Source organism: Bombina bombina, chromosome 5, assembly GCF_027579735.1.
Source record: "Bombina bombina isolate aBomBom1 chromosome 5, aBomBom1.pri, whole genome shotgun sequence".
Lineage (NCBI taxonomy): Eukaryota > Metazoa > Chordata > Amphibia > Anura > Bombinatoridae > Bombina > Bombina bombina.
Window position 1 is genome coordinate 954501523 of NC_069503.1, and position 15930 is coordinate 954517452.

Sequence of the window (15930 nt, forward strand, 5' to 3'; positions counted from 1 at the left end):
AGAATTAACAAAGCTACTTTGAAAGCGTGGTTGATTTATAATAGAGATATTGCAGAGGACACTATAAGGGTCTAATATCTAAGAAAAAACATGTTCTATTGATATAGAGCCGTTTATGTATTTGTATGTCCCTATATTAGTTTGCTCTGCTGGATGTTAACCCTTCAGGGCGGTCTCGTTTATCTCACGTGTTACCTCACAGGCAAACTGCCATTCAGTAAGACTGGAACAGCTAAACCCAGACATTGATTCCCGCCTTACATACATACTCAAGTCGTTTGTACTGTAATATACATCAGGCATATCCAACTGGAGGCCCTTTGCACTAGTTTGTTGCAGCCCCAGTGAAAAAGCAGAACTAAGTGTGCAATATTTTTTTGTGGATTTGGGAAAAGGGGGAACTAAAACTTTGTGCTTTGGGGTTCTCTGGTGGGTGGACAAACAAAATGGCCACAACTCAAATGGGCCCTCTAGAGAGGAGAAGAGCTTGCAGAGGACACCTATGTCACTGGACATTTTCAGCAAATATATTATTGTGTGTTTAATAGATATAATAATTCTAGCTCTGCTACCCCCATGTGATAGTAAGTTGGCCATCACTATACCTGATCAAAGAGTCTAGTAAACCTTAATTCTACAACAAAAGTTTCTTCCATGTAAGTAATGTGCTATTCATGTGTACAAACAAGGGGAAGGCTTGTACTAATCCATACAAACTTTGTTTTCATGTGAGCCAGAAATGGCGTGTTCTATACATTCAGGAATGCATGCTGCATAGAGCCATACAGTAATTATTAAGTTAACTGTTAGCTTCTGTGAGAAGTACAAAGTACTGCTGCTGCCCTCCCTGCCTCTTCTCTCCCTCCCGTTTCTCCATTTCCCTCTGTGACTGTGGTGTGTGTGTGTGTGTTTAGGAGGTGCTGTTTCCCACAGCTCTGATCTAATTCAGCTGTAATTCAATCTCCGTGTGACCAACACGCAGCCAGCGCTCTCCCACCCGCCGACAGTCTCCTCTGTCCCAGGCTGTGTGTGATACACATTTACACTGTCAATCTGACAGGCTCCCCTCAAACAACCTCTGTGTATAGTCTTACAATGTCAATCGCCCAGTCGTTGGGGGCTGTCTGCGGCAATAACACTCCTATGACCTATCCCACCCCCTCACCCCCAGCTCCTCTATTTCTTCTCTGGCCTCCTGTGTCCTCGCTGCATAAAGTAGAGTAGATACCCTATACCTGCCACTCAGCAACTGCAAAGGGCCCTTTGTTTGATAGCATTTTTGTGGCCACAAAGAAGGAAGGCAGCTGAGCTAGATAAAGCTGAGAACCTGGAACAGATGTAATAGAAATCAGACCCAGTTTTCTGCTGATTTCAAGCCTTTCTAAAGATTTATTATTGCAATTAACCATCCTATAAACAGCTTTAAACAAGCCTGGCCACATGTGGACATTGCTAATGGATGCCCTCACTAATTACTGATGTTGGGGCCCCACTTTACTTTCTAATATTTTATTATAAATTCATTTTCTCTAAGTTTTACCACTAAGTAAGGAAGAGATGACAAATGTTTCTTTATAAAAAAATATATATATATACATCTGATAACCTGGTGTCTAAGTAGTTTCCTGCATGATATAAATATTAAAGGGACAGTCAAGTCCAAAATGAACTTTCATGATTCAAATAGGGCATGCAATTTTAGACAGCTTTCCAATTTTCTTTTATCACAATTTTGCTTTGTTCTCTTGGTATTCTTAGTTGAAAGCTAAATCTAGGTAGGCTCATATGCTAATTTCTTAGAACTTGAAGGCCACCTCTGATCTGAATGCATTTTGACAGTTTTTCACCACTAGAGGCCATTAGTTCATGTGTGTCATATAGATAACATTGAGCCTATGCACGTGAAAATACCTAGGAGTCAGCACTAATTGGCTAAAATACAACTCTGTCAAAAGAACTGAAACTGTTTGTTATGCAAAACTGGGGAATGGGTAATAAAGGGATTATTTATCTTTTTAAACAACAATTCTGGTGTTGACTCTCCCTTTAAATAACAGTAACTAGCTTTATTTTACACACAGTAGGATAATGTGTATTCCCAAGAGCATATTTGGATTCCTCTACCACCTCTGCTGGGAGACCGTTGCATGACAAAATCACAGTTTTTTTTAAATTGAAGTCACATTTCACTATAAGATCAGCACCCTCTAGTTTTGATGCTTCACCTCTTGTAGCAGAAATTCATTCTAAAATATAAAATATATGCTTTGCGTTTAGTTCGTGTTGCTGTTTGTCACACGTCACTGTTTCTCTATGTGTTTACTAAAAGGAATCCCAACTCACATTTCTCCACAGCAGCTCACAGACGTTTGAAACATGTTTACAGTGATCAAATCTTAAATTGTTTCAGTGCCTGAGGTGCAGGAAATGCAGTTCAGAGAGATCTTAACCTAATATTGTGCCTTTCAAGTCTGAACTGCCTATAGGGAAAACAACTACCGTCTGCTTAAGGATTTCCTCATAAAATCACACGTTTGTTTTCCTGCCTTAAAACAAAATAACAAACATGTTAAAGGGAAATAAAAGTGCAAACATAAAATGTTTTAATGTGGTAGTATTTTATTATTGCACTGTTGTTTGGATATAACTATGAACTAAACCTGTACAAAGGGGTTAAAAACAATAGAGTGTGCCCCAGAGCTGCAAACCTGCAATGTGCTATCAGGACCTAGCTAAATACATCTGTAGCCACCAATCACCAACTAGCTCTCAGTAGTGCTCTTGAGCATATCTAGATATGCCTTTCAGTAAATGATACCAAGTGAAAGATGTACATTTTAAAATAGTAGTTTGAAAGTGTCTTAAAACTGCTTGCTGTATCTGAACTACGCCCATTTAAAAATAACATATTTCAATCTATAATGATGGAGTTTGTTTAATACACATGATACAATTGGCAGGCTATTTATTTACTTGTAAGGTTTAGCATTTTTATTGATGTTTTAATTATGGGAATCTAAGGGTGAAGCAATGATCCTATTCTTCTACTCATATTACAAATTAAAAGTAAAATGTTAGTGCGTGAGCGAAAGACTTAGGTGCGCTAACATCTGGAGGTTAGGCAGCGTGGCCACGTTATCTACAAGAGCCTCTTCTTGCTTTCACTCGAGCGCTAACCCAAAGGTGAGCTAGGACAACTGCGCTAAATCCAAAGGTGCGTTAAGAATACTTTAAAGGGACAGTAAAGTCAAAATTAAACTATCATGATTTAGATAGAGCATGCAATTTTAAACACGTTTCCGATATATTTCTGTTATCACATTTGCTTTGTTCTCCCGGTAATTTTTATTGAAGAGTAAAACTGTAGGCTCATAAGAGCTCAGGAGTGTGCACGTGTCTTTAATACTTTATGGCAGCAGTGTTTTACAACAATATTTGTAGCTTTGTTATACAATGTTGCAAACCACTGCTGCCATAGAGTACTAAAGACACGTGCGCACTCCTGAGCTCTTATGAGCCTACCTAGTTTTACTCTTCAATAAAAGATACCAAGAGAACAAAGCACATTTGATAACAGAAGTAAATGGGAAATTTGTGTAAAATTGCATGCTCTATCCAAATCATGACATGATGACTTTACTGTCCCTTTAAAGTATTCTTAGCACACCTTTGGATTTAGCGCAGTTGTCCTAGATGAAAATTAAACTTTCATGATTCAGATAGGGCATGCAATTCTAAACAACTTTCCAATTTACTTTTATCATCAAATTTGCTTTGTTCTCTTGGTATTCTATTTTGAAAGCTAAACCTATGTAGGCTCAAACTGATTTCTAAACTGTTTAAAACGGCCTCTTATCTCAGTGCATTTTCACAGTTTTTTTTACAGTTTTTCACAGTTAGACAGTGGTAGTTCATGTGTGTTTTATAGGTAACATTGTGCTCACTCCCGTGGAGTTATGATTAAACCTAACACCCTAACATAAACCCTGAGTCTAAACACCCCTAATCTGCCACCCTTAACATCGCCGCCACCTACATTACAGTTATTAACCCCTAATCTGCCGCCCCTAGCATCGCCACCACCTACATACAGTTATTAACCCCTAATCTGCTGCCCCTAACATCGCCGCCACCTAAATTACAGTTATTAACCCCTAATTTGCCACCCCCAATGTCGCCGCCACTATACTAAAATTATTAACCCCTAACCCTAACGTAACCCTAAATCTAACCCTAACCCTAACATAACCCTAAGCCTAACACCCCCTAACTTAAATATAATTAAAAAAATCTAAATAAACCTTACAATTATTAACTAAATAATTCCTATTTAAAACTAAATACAAACTTACCTGTAAAAAAACCTAAGCTAGCTACAATATAACTAATAGTTATTTTGTAGTTATCTTAGGTTTTATTTTTCTTTGTATTTATTTTAACTAGGTAGACTAGTTAGTAAATAGTTATTAACTATTTACTAGCTACCTAGTTAAAATAAATACAAAGTTACCTGTAAAATAAAACCTAACCTGCCTTACACTAAAAACTAACATTACAATAAAAAAAATAAAGAATATTAAAATACAATTTTCTAACTTACAAAAAAAATAAACACTAAATTACAAAAACTAAAAAACGAAATTATCAAAAATAAAAACGAATTACTCCTAATCTAATAGCCCTATCAAAATAAAAAAGCCCCCCAAAATAGAAAAAAAAACCTACCCTACACTAAGCTGCCAATGGTCCTTAAAAGGGCCTTTTGCGGGGTATTGCCACAAAGAAACCAGCTCTTTTACCTGTAATAAAAAATACAAACACCCCCCCAACAGTAAAACCCACCACCCACCCAACCAAACCCCCCAAATAAAAATCTATCTAAATAAACCTAAGCTAAACATTGCCCTGAAAAGGGCATTTGGATGGGCATTGCCCTTAAAAGGGCATTTAGCTGGTTTACATTGCCCAAAACCCTAACCTAAAAAAAAACCCACCAAAAAAAAACCTTAAAAAACCTAACACTAACCCCCGATGATCCACTTACAGTTATTGAAGTTCGGACATCCATCCTCATCCAGCTGGCGAAGTCCTCATCGAAGCGAGAAGTCTTCATCCAGACGGCATCTTCTATTTTCATCCATCCGGCACGGAGCGGGTCCATCTTCAAGACATCCGGCGCGGAGCATCCTCTTCTTACGGTTGTCACTGTAAACTGAAGGTTCCCTTTAAGTGACGAGAGAGAGAGACGAACAAAAAACAAGTAAAGTGTTAATTGTGATAAGTGACAAAGTATCCCCTTCCTCAGAAAGAGATTATACAAAGTGTAACAAACTCATAGCAATATTCAAAACAAACCCCACCCCCCAATTAGGACAAAAAAACGCCAAACGGTCACTATGGTAACTGCATAGTCATAGAATAAACAAAACCATCATGTGTTTTTATACTAGAGGCTGTCTGGGCCTATCATCTGTGATATTCTGTGAACAGTGACTAATTAAATTAGAGCAAGAGGAATGAATAACATGAAATACAAATGTTAAAAACATCAAGACCAATTGTTATGTATACTGCATATATATGTAGTCATCTAAACTATGTTCAGCACACATAGGATGACTGTGCATATGAGCCGCATATCTGTAAGGCACAATCTCACTTTTTTAGGGCTACCAGATGATCAACTAGTGGGTTATAATGACCCTATGATGGGAGCTCATGATACTGATCACTGCTTTTTGAAATTGTATCTTGTCCTTTGAATCTAGAGTTTCTGTATTCATTCTTGTTAGTATATTTTCTTGGTGCTTTGGTGCTTTATATATTGCTGAGATTTGCTGTAATATAACTAATGTATATACTTTTTGCTAACATGCCCCTCTTTTTCAGATGCCCATATATATAGAACACGCCTTGTGTAGGTGCTACATGCACAGTTCACAGGGGACGTGTTATTTGTTGATGTTGGTAACATGTAATCTATTTCCTTATACCTGTTGCCCTTACACTGCTATAGGGATGATTCATTGTTTAGACTGCTCCAGCCTGCTAGGAGAGTATTCACTATACCCATTAGCTTCTGGTTTTACGGAACTTGTTCCTCAATGTAACATGTAGTATCTTTGTTTCCATTGCTGCACTCGCAAAACTGACATCTCTATGGCTACCATAATGCTGCCACCTGATTGGCTCCTGGCCACACGTGACCATGACATGTGCCAGGTTGTACAATGGGTTACTTCCGGGTACACGGTGTGGCGGAGTTGCAGAGAAATGTGTTATTCCAGTCACATCAATAAATATGTTCACATTATCAAGTAATTTTAGCAATTATTGCACCTGTGTTGTTTGTGTTTCTGGACTAAAACAATATAAAAGCAGCATTCATTGGAGAAAAATGTCAGAGTAAACCTGTAGTGCAGGTGTAATATGCTTCCTATTCATCTAGAGCAGGGGTGGGCAATTTTTGGCCCTCCAGATGTTATGGACTACATCTCCCACAATGCTTTTTCAGCCATGCAATGTATTTTGTGCAACTTTTTTGTTTCGAGCTCTGAGGATGCACTAACCCGACCTGCATTCACATAATACCCATATGCTAAATAACTTGGAAGTGTTACAGCGTAACTGTAAAAAGCTGACAAGAAAATATCGCAGGAACAGCTCTATGTAAAAAAAGGAATGTTTTTGTTTTGAAGAGCTGTTTTTTTCTGGTTTTGAAAAGCTGTGTGTAATCCATTTTCCTGTTTTCTTTTGCTGTGGCCAATTAGGAACAGATGTAAATTTGATTGTGAACTGAATCTAACCAACCACTGTGTGGAATGTTACAGGGTGAACAAAATATCACACGCACCACAAGTAGAAAAACAAATTTGTTTCCCTCAGTACTGGAAGATAATATTAAGATGAAGCTAGCTGGAAGTGCATGTTTGTGTATAACTGATATCTATGGGGGGTAGTTGTCAAGCCGTCTACTTTTCTGCCTTCGCCGGCCCAATACGCCCGCCTAAGCTTGCCTACCTTCGCCGCCGCGGACCTTGAATACGTTCGCCTAAGTTATCAAAAAAAGCTGTCAAAAAGCCGCAGGGCGATGAGCAGCGGACTGTGAGAGTTATCACTCATCCGATCTCGCTGCCCTTCGGCTTTTTCCCAGCTTTATTGCTAGCCTGTCACTAAGCACTCACACTAAACTACACTGTTCTATCCCTATACCGGCGCCCCCGGAGCCCCCAGCAACTAAATAAAGTTACTAACACCTAAACCGCCGCTCCTAGACCCTGCCGCAACTCTTATAAATGTATTAACCCCTAAACCGCCGCTCCTAGACCCTGCCGCAACTCTTATAAATGTATTAACCCCTAAACCGCCGCTCCCGGACACCGCTGCCACCTACAGTATACCTAGTAACCCCTATCCTGCCCCCCCTACACCGTCGCCCTCTAAAATAAAGTTATTAACCCCTATCCTGCTTATCCCGCACCTCTCCGCAACTAAATAAATAGTTTAACCCCTAAACCGCCGCTCCCTGAACCCGCCGCAACCTATATTAAACCTATTAACCCCTATCCTGCCCCCCCCTACACCGTCGTCACCTATAATAAATTTATTAACCCCTAATCTGCCTCCCCTACACCGTCGCCACCTATAATAAATTTATTAACCCCTATCCTGCCCCCCACTACGCCGCCGCCACTGTAATAAAATTATTAACCCCTAAACCTAAGTCTAACCCTAACGCCCCCCTAACTTAAATATTAATTAAATAAATCTAAATAATATTTTTATTATTAACTAAATTAATCCTATTTAAAACTAAATACTTACCTATAAAATAAACCCTAATATAGCTACAATATAAATAATAATTATATTCTAGCTATCTTAGGATTTATTTTTATTTTACAGGTACCTTTCAATTTATTTTAACTAGGTACAATAGCTATTAAATAGTTATTAACTATTTAATAGCTTACCTAGCTAAAATAAACTGAAATTTACCTGTAAAATAAATCCTAACCTAAGTTACAATTACACCTAACACTACACTATACTTTAATAAATTATTCCTATTTCAAACTAAATACTTACCTGTAAAATAAACCCTAATATAGCTACAATATAAATAATAATTATATTGTAGCTATCTTAGTATTTATATTTATTTTACAGGTAACTTTGTATTTATTTTAGCTAGTTTGAATAGTTATTAAATAGTTATTAACTATTTAATAACTACCTAGCTAAAAGAAATACAAAATTACCTGTAAAATAAATCCTAACCTAAGTTACAATTAAACCTAATACTACACTATCATTAAATTAATTAAATAAATTACCTACAAATAACTACAATTAAATTCAATTACATAAACTAACTAAAGTACAAAAAATAAAAAAAGCTAAGTTACAAAAAATAAAAAAATAAGTTACAAACATTTTAAAAATATTACAACAATTTTAAGCTACTTACACCTAATCTAAGCCCCCTAATAAAATAACAAACCCCCCAAAATAAAAAAATGCCCTACCCTATTCTAAATTCATGAAGTCATCATCCAGGCGGCGCTGAAGAAGTCTTTGATCCGGCCGATGTCATCTTCCAAGAGGCGCTGAAGAGGTCTTCTATCCAGGCGATGTCATCTTCCAAGCCGGGTCTTGAATCTTCCTCCCGCCGACGCGGAACCTCCTTCTTCACCGACGGACTACGACGAATGAAGGCTCCTTTAAGGGACGTCATCCAAGATGGCCTCCCCTCAATTCCGATTGGCTGATAGGATTCTATCAGCCAATCGGAATTAAGGTAGGAAAAATCTGATTGGCTGATGGAATCAGCCAATCAGATTGAGCTCGCATTCTATTGGCTGCTCCGATCAGCCAATAGAATGCTGATCGGCGACGGTGTAGGGGGGCAGGATAGGGGTTAATACATTTAATATAGGTTGCGGCGGGTTCAGGGAGCGGCGGTTTAGGGGTTAATACATTTATTATAGTTGCGGTGGGCTCCGGGAGCGGAGGTTTAGGGGTTAATACATTTATTATAGTTGCGGCGGGGTCAGGGAGCGGCGGTTTAGGGGTTAATATGTATTGAGTAGCTTGCGGTGGGCTCCGGGAGCGGCGGTTTAGGGGGTAATAATTTTATTTCGTTGCGGCGGTGTAGGGGGGGACAGATTAGTGGTGTTTAGACTCGGGGTACATGTTAGGGTGTCAAATAGAAATCAATGGGATGTCTGTCAGCAGCGAACTTGTACTTTCGCTATGGTCAGACTCCCATTGATTCCTATGGGATCCGCCGCCTCCAGGGGTGGCGGTTTGAAAACCAGGTACGCTGGGCCGTAAAAGTGCTGAGCGTACCTGCTAGTCATTTGATAACTAGCAAAAGTAGTGAAATTGTGCCGCATCTGGAGTGACGTAAGAATCGATCTGTGTCGGACTGAGTCCGGCGGATCGAAGCTTACGTCACAAAATTCTACTTTTGCCGGTCTCGAGCCTTTGATAACTAAGGCGAATCAGCCTCGCCACAAATACGCTGCTGAATTCCAGCGTATTTGAGGTTGACAGCTTGATAACTACCCCCCAATGTATCTATTGCACTGGCTATTAGTTACAACTCCCTCAAAAAGTTGTCAACTCTCAGCCACATTTTTTGCTGATAAAACAAAGCATTGTTATATATTTGAAAATATTATCTTTTATGTGGAACAGAGAAACATTTAAGTAAAATGTTCATTTAGTATTATTAGAAAGTCAGAGATCAGGAAGTAACAATACTACTGACATCTCTAGCCATGACAGGGTTATTAACTAGCAGTGCTATTTAAATTCTATTAGGACAGTCTATAATTGTCCTCACTCCTCTAGGCAACAATTGGACAAGAACATTTTTAGCAGACACTGGGCCCGTTGTGATTACATATGCACAAGGGCAATGTTGCAGGGTGTATATGTGATTGCAGCAGCATCCCCCAGGCATTCTGCTGTTCCACTTCCATCTATTAGAGTCATTCCTATTCAAGCTCAACTTCATACCTTTACTGTATGGTCATAATGTAGCACATCAATCTGGCCTTTACAAACTCAGCACCAGCGTGTCTCAATTTAGAAAAATGTTCTGTATCATGGACTTACAGATACTTGCGGAGAAAGTCCTTGCAGAACTGAGAGAAATGTGTTAGTCCAGTCACATCAATAAATATGTTCACTTTATCAAGTAATTTTAGCAATTATTGCACCTGTGTTGTTTGTGTTTCTGGACTAAAACAATATAAAAGCAGCATTTATTGAAGAAAAATGTCAGAGTAAACCTGTAGTGCAGGTGTAATATGCTTCCTATTCATCTAGAGCCATAGGGGCCTATCTATCAAGCTCCAAATGGCCCCGTGTTTCTGGCGAGCCTGCAGGCTCAGCAGAAACAGCAGTTATGAAGCAGCGGTCACAAAGACTCCATAACCCTGTCCGTCTGCTCTGAGCAGGTGGACAGGAATCGCCGGAATTCAACCCGATCGAGTATGATCGGATTGATTGACACCTCCTTGCTTGGCCGCGAGTCAGCAGGGGTGGCGTTGCACCAGCAGCTCTTGTGAGCTGCTGGTGCAATGCTGAATACGGAGAGCGTATTGCTCTCCGTATTCAGCAAGGTCTGGCGGACCTGATCCGCACTGTCAGACTTTGTTAAATAGAGGCCACAGTTTTCAAACCTGTCCTCAGACCTCCCTAACAGGCCACATTTTGAGGATATCTGAACTGGAGCACAGGTGAAATTATCAGCTAATTAGTAAACATGTTTATTTTACCTGCTCTCATTCAATGTAATCCTGAAAACCTGGCCTGTTAGGGAGGCTTTAGGGCAGGTTTAAAAACCAGTGATCTAGAGCCATGGTTCTTAAACTAGTGGTCAGGACCCCCTGAGGGTTTTGGGGGACCCACACAATTTCATAATTTACTGAGCTCATGGGGAGAATAGTACAGGAGGAGTCCCTGGTACAACAGTAGGATAAGTTGCAATTACTAACCACAAAACAGCAGTGAAGCGATTAGGCAGAAAGTAATAGGAGGATGCTGTTGACATTTTTGTTTGGCTAAATGTCTTCAACTTTTTACAAAACCTTTTGAATTAATGTCATGGGACATCCTGGCTGTGTATATGTATGTGTATATGTAAATATATATATATATATATATATATATATATATACAGTATATATATATATATATATATATTTTTTTTTTAATATATACATATATATATATATATATATATATATATATATATATATATATATATAAATATATATATATACACTGTATTGTCCTGAGTATAGGCCACACCTTTTCCACCTAATTTAAATCTTTAAATTAGGGGTGCAGCCTATAATCAAGTGCAGCCTAAAATCGGGATGTTATCTACGGCGTCCAATGTCATTCGATATTATCAACGATTGTTACATTCGATAATGCTATTTCAAATATTTTTTTTATTTTTTTTTATGCCTTTGGCTGCAATTGGAATATCACTGTAAGTTTTTATCTTTGTTAGTATACACTCATGTTGTTAATTGAATGAATGATTGTTACCTTAGTTTAATCAATCACTTTTTTTTAAAGGGGGTAATGGTTTCAATGAGAGTCTTTAAAAAAACCAGTGTGTATGTATATGTATATTTGTGTGTACGTATATGTGCATCTGTGAGTGTGTTTTATATATGTATGTATAAGTGTTTGTGTGTGTATATATGAGTGAGTGTTAGTGAATGTCTATGTATGTATGTGTGTGTGTGCATGTCTGTATGTATGAAAATGTGTGTTGTGAGGGAGTGCGAGTGACTGTATGTATATGTGAGTAATGTGTGTGTGTATGTATGAGGGAGTGTGTGTGAATGTATGAGTGAATATGTGTATGAGCGAGTGTGTGTGTGTGTGTATGTATAAGTGAGTGCATGTATGTATGAGTGAGTGATGTGTGTGCCTGTATGAGTGAATTTGTAAATGAGTGTGTATGTATGAGTGTTTTTATGTGTGTATGAGTGAGTAAATGTTAGGTAGGCACATAACTAATTGTTTTCCTCACATATTCTAATCACTTTTGCCAAAAAAAATTTACACACATTGCTCATAAAATTTGAGGGAACATTGCATGGAGAGTAAAGTGCATTGGCATTGCTCTTCGCCATACGCGTGGGAAAAGCTTACATGGAAGATACATGGAGTTAGACAGTGAGTCTAACTGTTAGTGATTAGCAATGAGCACAGAAGTTGACTTTACTTATTTTTGCTAATAATCCCCTTGTGTGTCTATATTGATACATAAAAAATATATACCTGCCTGACAAAGGGGTTTATGTTGGACTATTATAATAATGGGGGTTGTGGAAAAATTTCCATTGTAAAAAGGAGTCCAAGGTGAAAAATGTTTAGAAGCTCTGATCTAGAGCACTGTGTATTGTACAGTAGATTAGTTACAAAAAAAATAGAAAATCATGTGACTTCCTTTGCGCTTGCAGTGTGTCCCCAGTCACAAATAACTCCATATCTAGCATATTTTTCCACTGCATTGCACATATAGTAAAAATAGGAGAATGCATGGCAATGATTGGCCCAGACCAACTACCTTAAAAGCTTTTAAAAAGATTGAAGTAGATTTCTCTATAGTTACTGCAGAAATAGTACTGACCCAACGAAATCCTGAAATTGGGAAAATCCACCCTGTAGTCTTTTTCTCAAAAACAATTCAACCCAGCGGAACAGCATTATGATATAGGCAAAAAAGAACTGCAATCCATTAAGATGGCTTTGGATGAGTGGAGACACTTGCTGGAAGGTACAAGTCAACTCTTTCTGATCCTAATGGATGATAAGATTCTTCTCTACTTACAGTTCCTTTCAGGCCAAGTAGTCATTATTTTTCTCTAGTTTCAATTTTGTATTGTATTACACACTTGAAACAAAGAACATTAAAGCAGATGCTTTATTAAAACAATTTCAACCTCCGGACACTATACTACAACCACATAACATTCTTGCTCAGTTATCAATCTCTGTATATGTGACTTGCAAACTGTATATTCAAACCTTCCACCTTTGTGTTGTCCTCCTCTTAATCTCGTTATTGTACCTAATCAACTTTGCCTCAAACTATTGCAATGGGCTCATTACAATGTTCTAGCTGATCATACAAGAATAAAAATAATTGTGTGGAGATAAAATAAACACGTTTGGTAGCCCTCTTTGGAGAAGGATGTTCACGATTATGTAACAGCATGTACAGTTTGTGCTTCCAACAAGGCATCGCATCATTTTTCTTCAGGACTTCTTCAATCTCTACCTACACTGCATCAACCCTGGCCCCATATATCCATGGATTTTATCACTGATTAACCACTTTCTCTAGGAAACAACACTATCTGGGTAGTGGTGGATACATTTTCTTAATCTGCTCATTTTGTTTGTTTTTTTAGGCTTACCTTCAGTTTGGGGGCTATCTGATTCATTTTTACTTTACATCACACGGTTACATGGATTACCTCAAGATATTGTGTCTAATAAAGGAGTACAGTTTTTTTTCCCAATTTTGGAGGTCCTTGGTTAAACAGCTTGGAACTACCATCTCTTTTTCCGCTTCACACAATCCACAGTCCAATGGACAAACAGAGCGGGTAAATCAAAGCCTCAAAACTTATCTACAACACTATGTCAGCCTTCAACAATATTATTGATTTCAGTTTTTCCCTCGCTGAATTTGCACATAATTCACAAGTAAATGCTTCTCTCAAGACTTCCCCATTTAAAGCTGCCTACGGGTTTGAACACAGAACTTTTTCGTTATCAACTACAGTAACGGGAGTACCTGCCACGGATCGTCATGGTAAAAGTTTTCATCAGCATTGGTGTCGGATTCGTCAGTTTGTTGTTGCAGTCATCTCGATGATACAAGCTCTACACTGATGCAGAGAGGCACCTAAATACCATTGTGGTGATCGAGTATGGATCTCCACAAAATATCTCCATCTCCTAGTGTGAAACTAGTGTGAAACAGCCTAGTGTGAAACTAGGTCCAAGTTATGTTGGCCTTTTAGTATTATAAGTCAAGTTTGTTACACCGCCTACCATGTGGCTCTACTTAAGACTCTAAGAGTACACCCTGTGTTTCTCTTCTAAAACATGCAATCCAGAATAAGTTCTTTCTAAGGATGGTTCCACCTCCTCCTTTACTAGTTGTGGGTCAACCCAAGTATGAAGTCAGCTGTATATTGTATTCTAAATTACATAGCGAAAAAGTTGTATTATATGATCCCATGAAAGGGTTATTCCATTACGGAGCGCTCTTGAAAACCTGCATGCCAGGTTCATGCTCCATCTTTGATCACAGCCTTTCATAGAGCAAATCCCACAAAACCTGTCGGTGTTCACAGGAGGGGACCTTGAGGAGGAAGCACTGTCAGGGAGCCTGTCTTCGCCACTCCAATGCGGTTATCTGGGTCACTGTCTTCACTGCTCAGTGCAGCTGTTGGATGTTTTGTATTGCCTAGCAATGTGGTGTGTGCCTCTCTGTGCCTGCGAGTCAGCAGGGGGCAGCGTTGCACCAGCAGCTCTTGTGAGCTGCTGGTGCAATGCTGAATACGGAGAGCGTATTGCTCTCCGTATTCAGCAAGGTCTGGCGGACCTGATCCGCACTGTCGGATCAGGTCCACCAGACTTTGTTAAATAGAGGCCACAGTTTTCAAACCTGTCCTCAGACCTCCCTAACAGGCCACATTTTGAGGATATCTGAACTGGAGCACAGGTGAAATTATCAGCTAATTAGTAAACATGTTTATTTTACCTGCTCTCATTCAATGTAATCCTGAAAACCTGGCCTGTTAGGGAGGCTTTAGGGCAGGTTTAAAAACCAGTGATCTAGAGCCATGGTTCTTAAACTAGTGGTCAGGACCCCCTGAGGGTTTTGGGGGACCCACACAATTTCATAATTTACTGAGCTCATGGGGAGAATAGTACAGGAGGAGTCCCTGGTACAACAGTAGGATAAGTTGCAATTACTAACCACAAAACAGCAGTGAAGCGATTAGGCAGAAAGTAATAGGAGGATGCTGTTGACATTTTTGTTTGGCTAAATGTCTTCAACTTTTTACAAAACCTTTTGAATTAATGTCATGGGACATCCTGGCTGTGTATATGTATGTGTATATGTAAAGTATATATATATATATATATACACTGTATTGTCCTGAGTATAGGCCACACCTTTTCCACCTAATTTAAATCTTTAAATTAGGGGTGCAGCCTAAAATCAGGATGTTATCTACGGCGTCCAATGTCATTCGATATTATCAACGCTTGTTACATTCGATAATGCTATTTCAAATATTTTTTTTATTTTTTTGATGCCTTTGGCTGCAATTGGAATATCACTGTAAGTTTTTATCTTTGTTTTGTATACACTCATGTTGTTATTTGAAAGGATGATTGTTACCTTAGTTTAATCAATAACTTTTTTTAAAGGGGGTAATGGTTTCAATGAGTGTCTTTAAAAAACCTGTGTGTATGTATATGTATATTTGTGTGTACGTATATGTGCATCTGTGAGTGTGTTTTATATATGTATGTATAAGTGTTTGTGTGTGTATATATGAGTGAGTGTTAGTGAATGTCTATGTATGTATGTGTGTGTGTGCATGTCTGTATGTATGAAAATGTGTGTTGTGAGGGAGTGCGAGTGACTGTATGTATATGTGAGTAATGTGTGTGTGTATGTATGAGGGAGTGTGTGTGAATGTATGAGTGAATATGTGTATGAGCGAGTGTGTGTGTGTGTATGTATAAGTGAGTGCATGTATGTATGAGTGAGTGATGTGTGTGTCTGTATGAGTGAATTTGTAAATGAGTGTGTATGTATGAGTGTTTTTATGTGTGTATGAGTGAGTAAATGTTAGGTAGGCA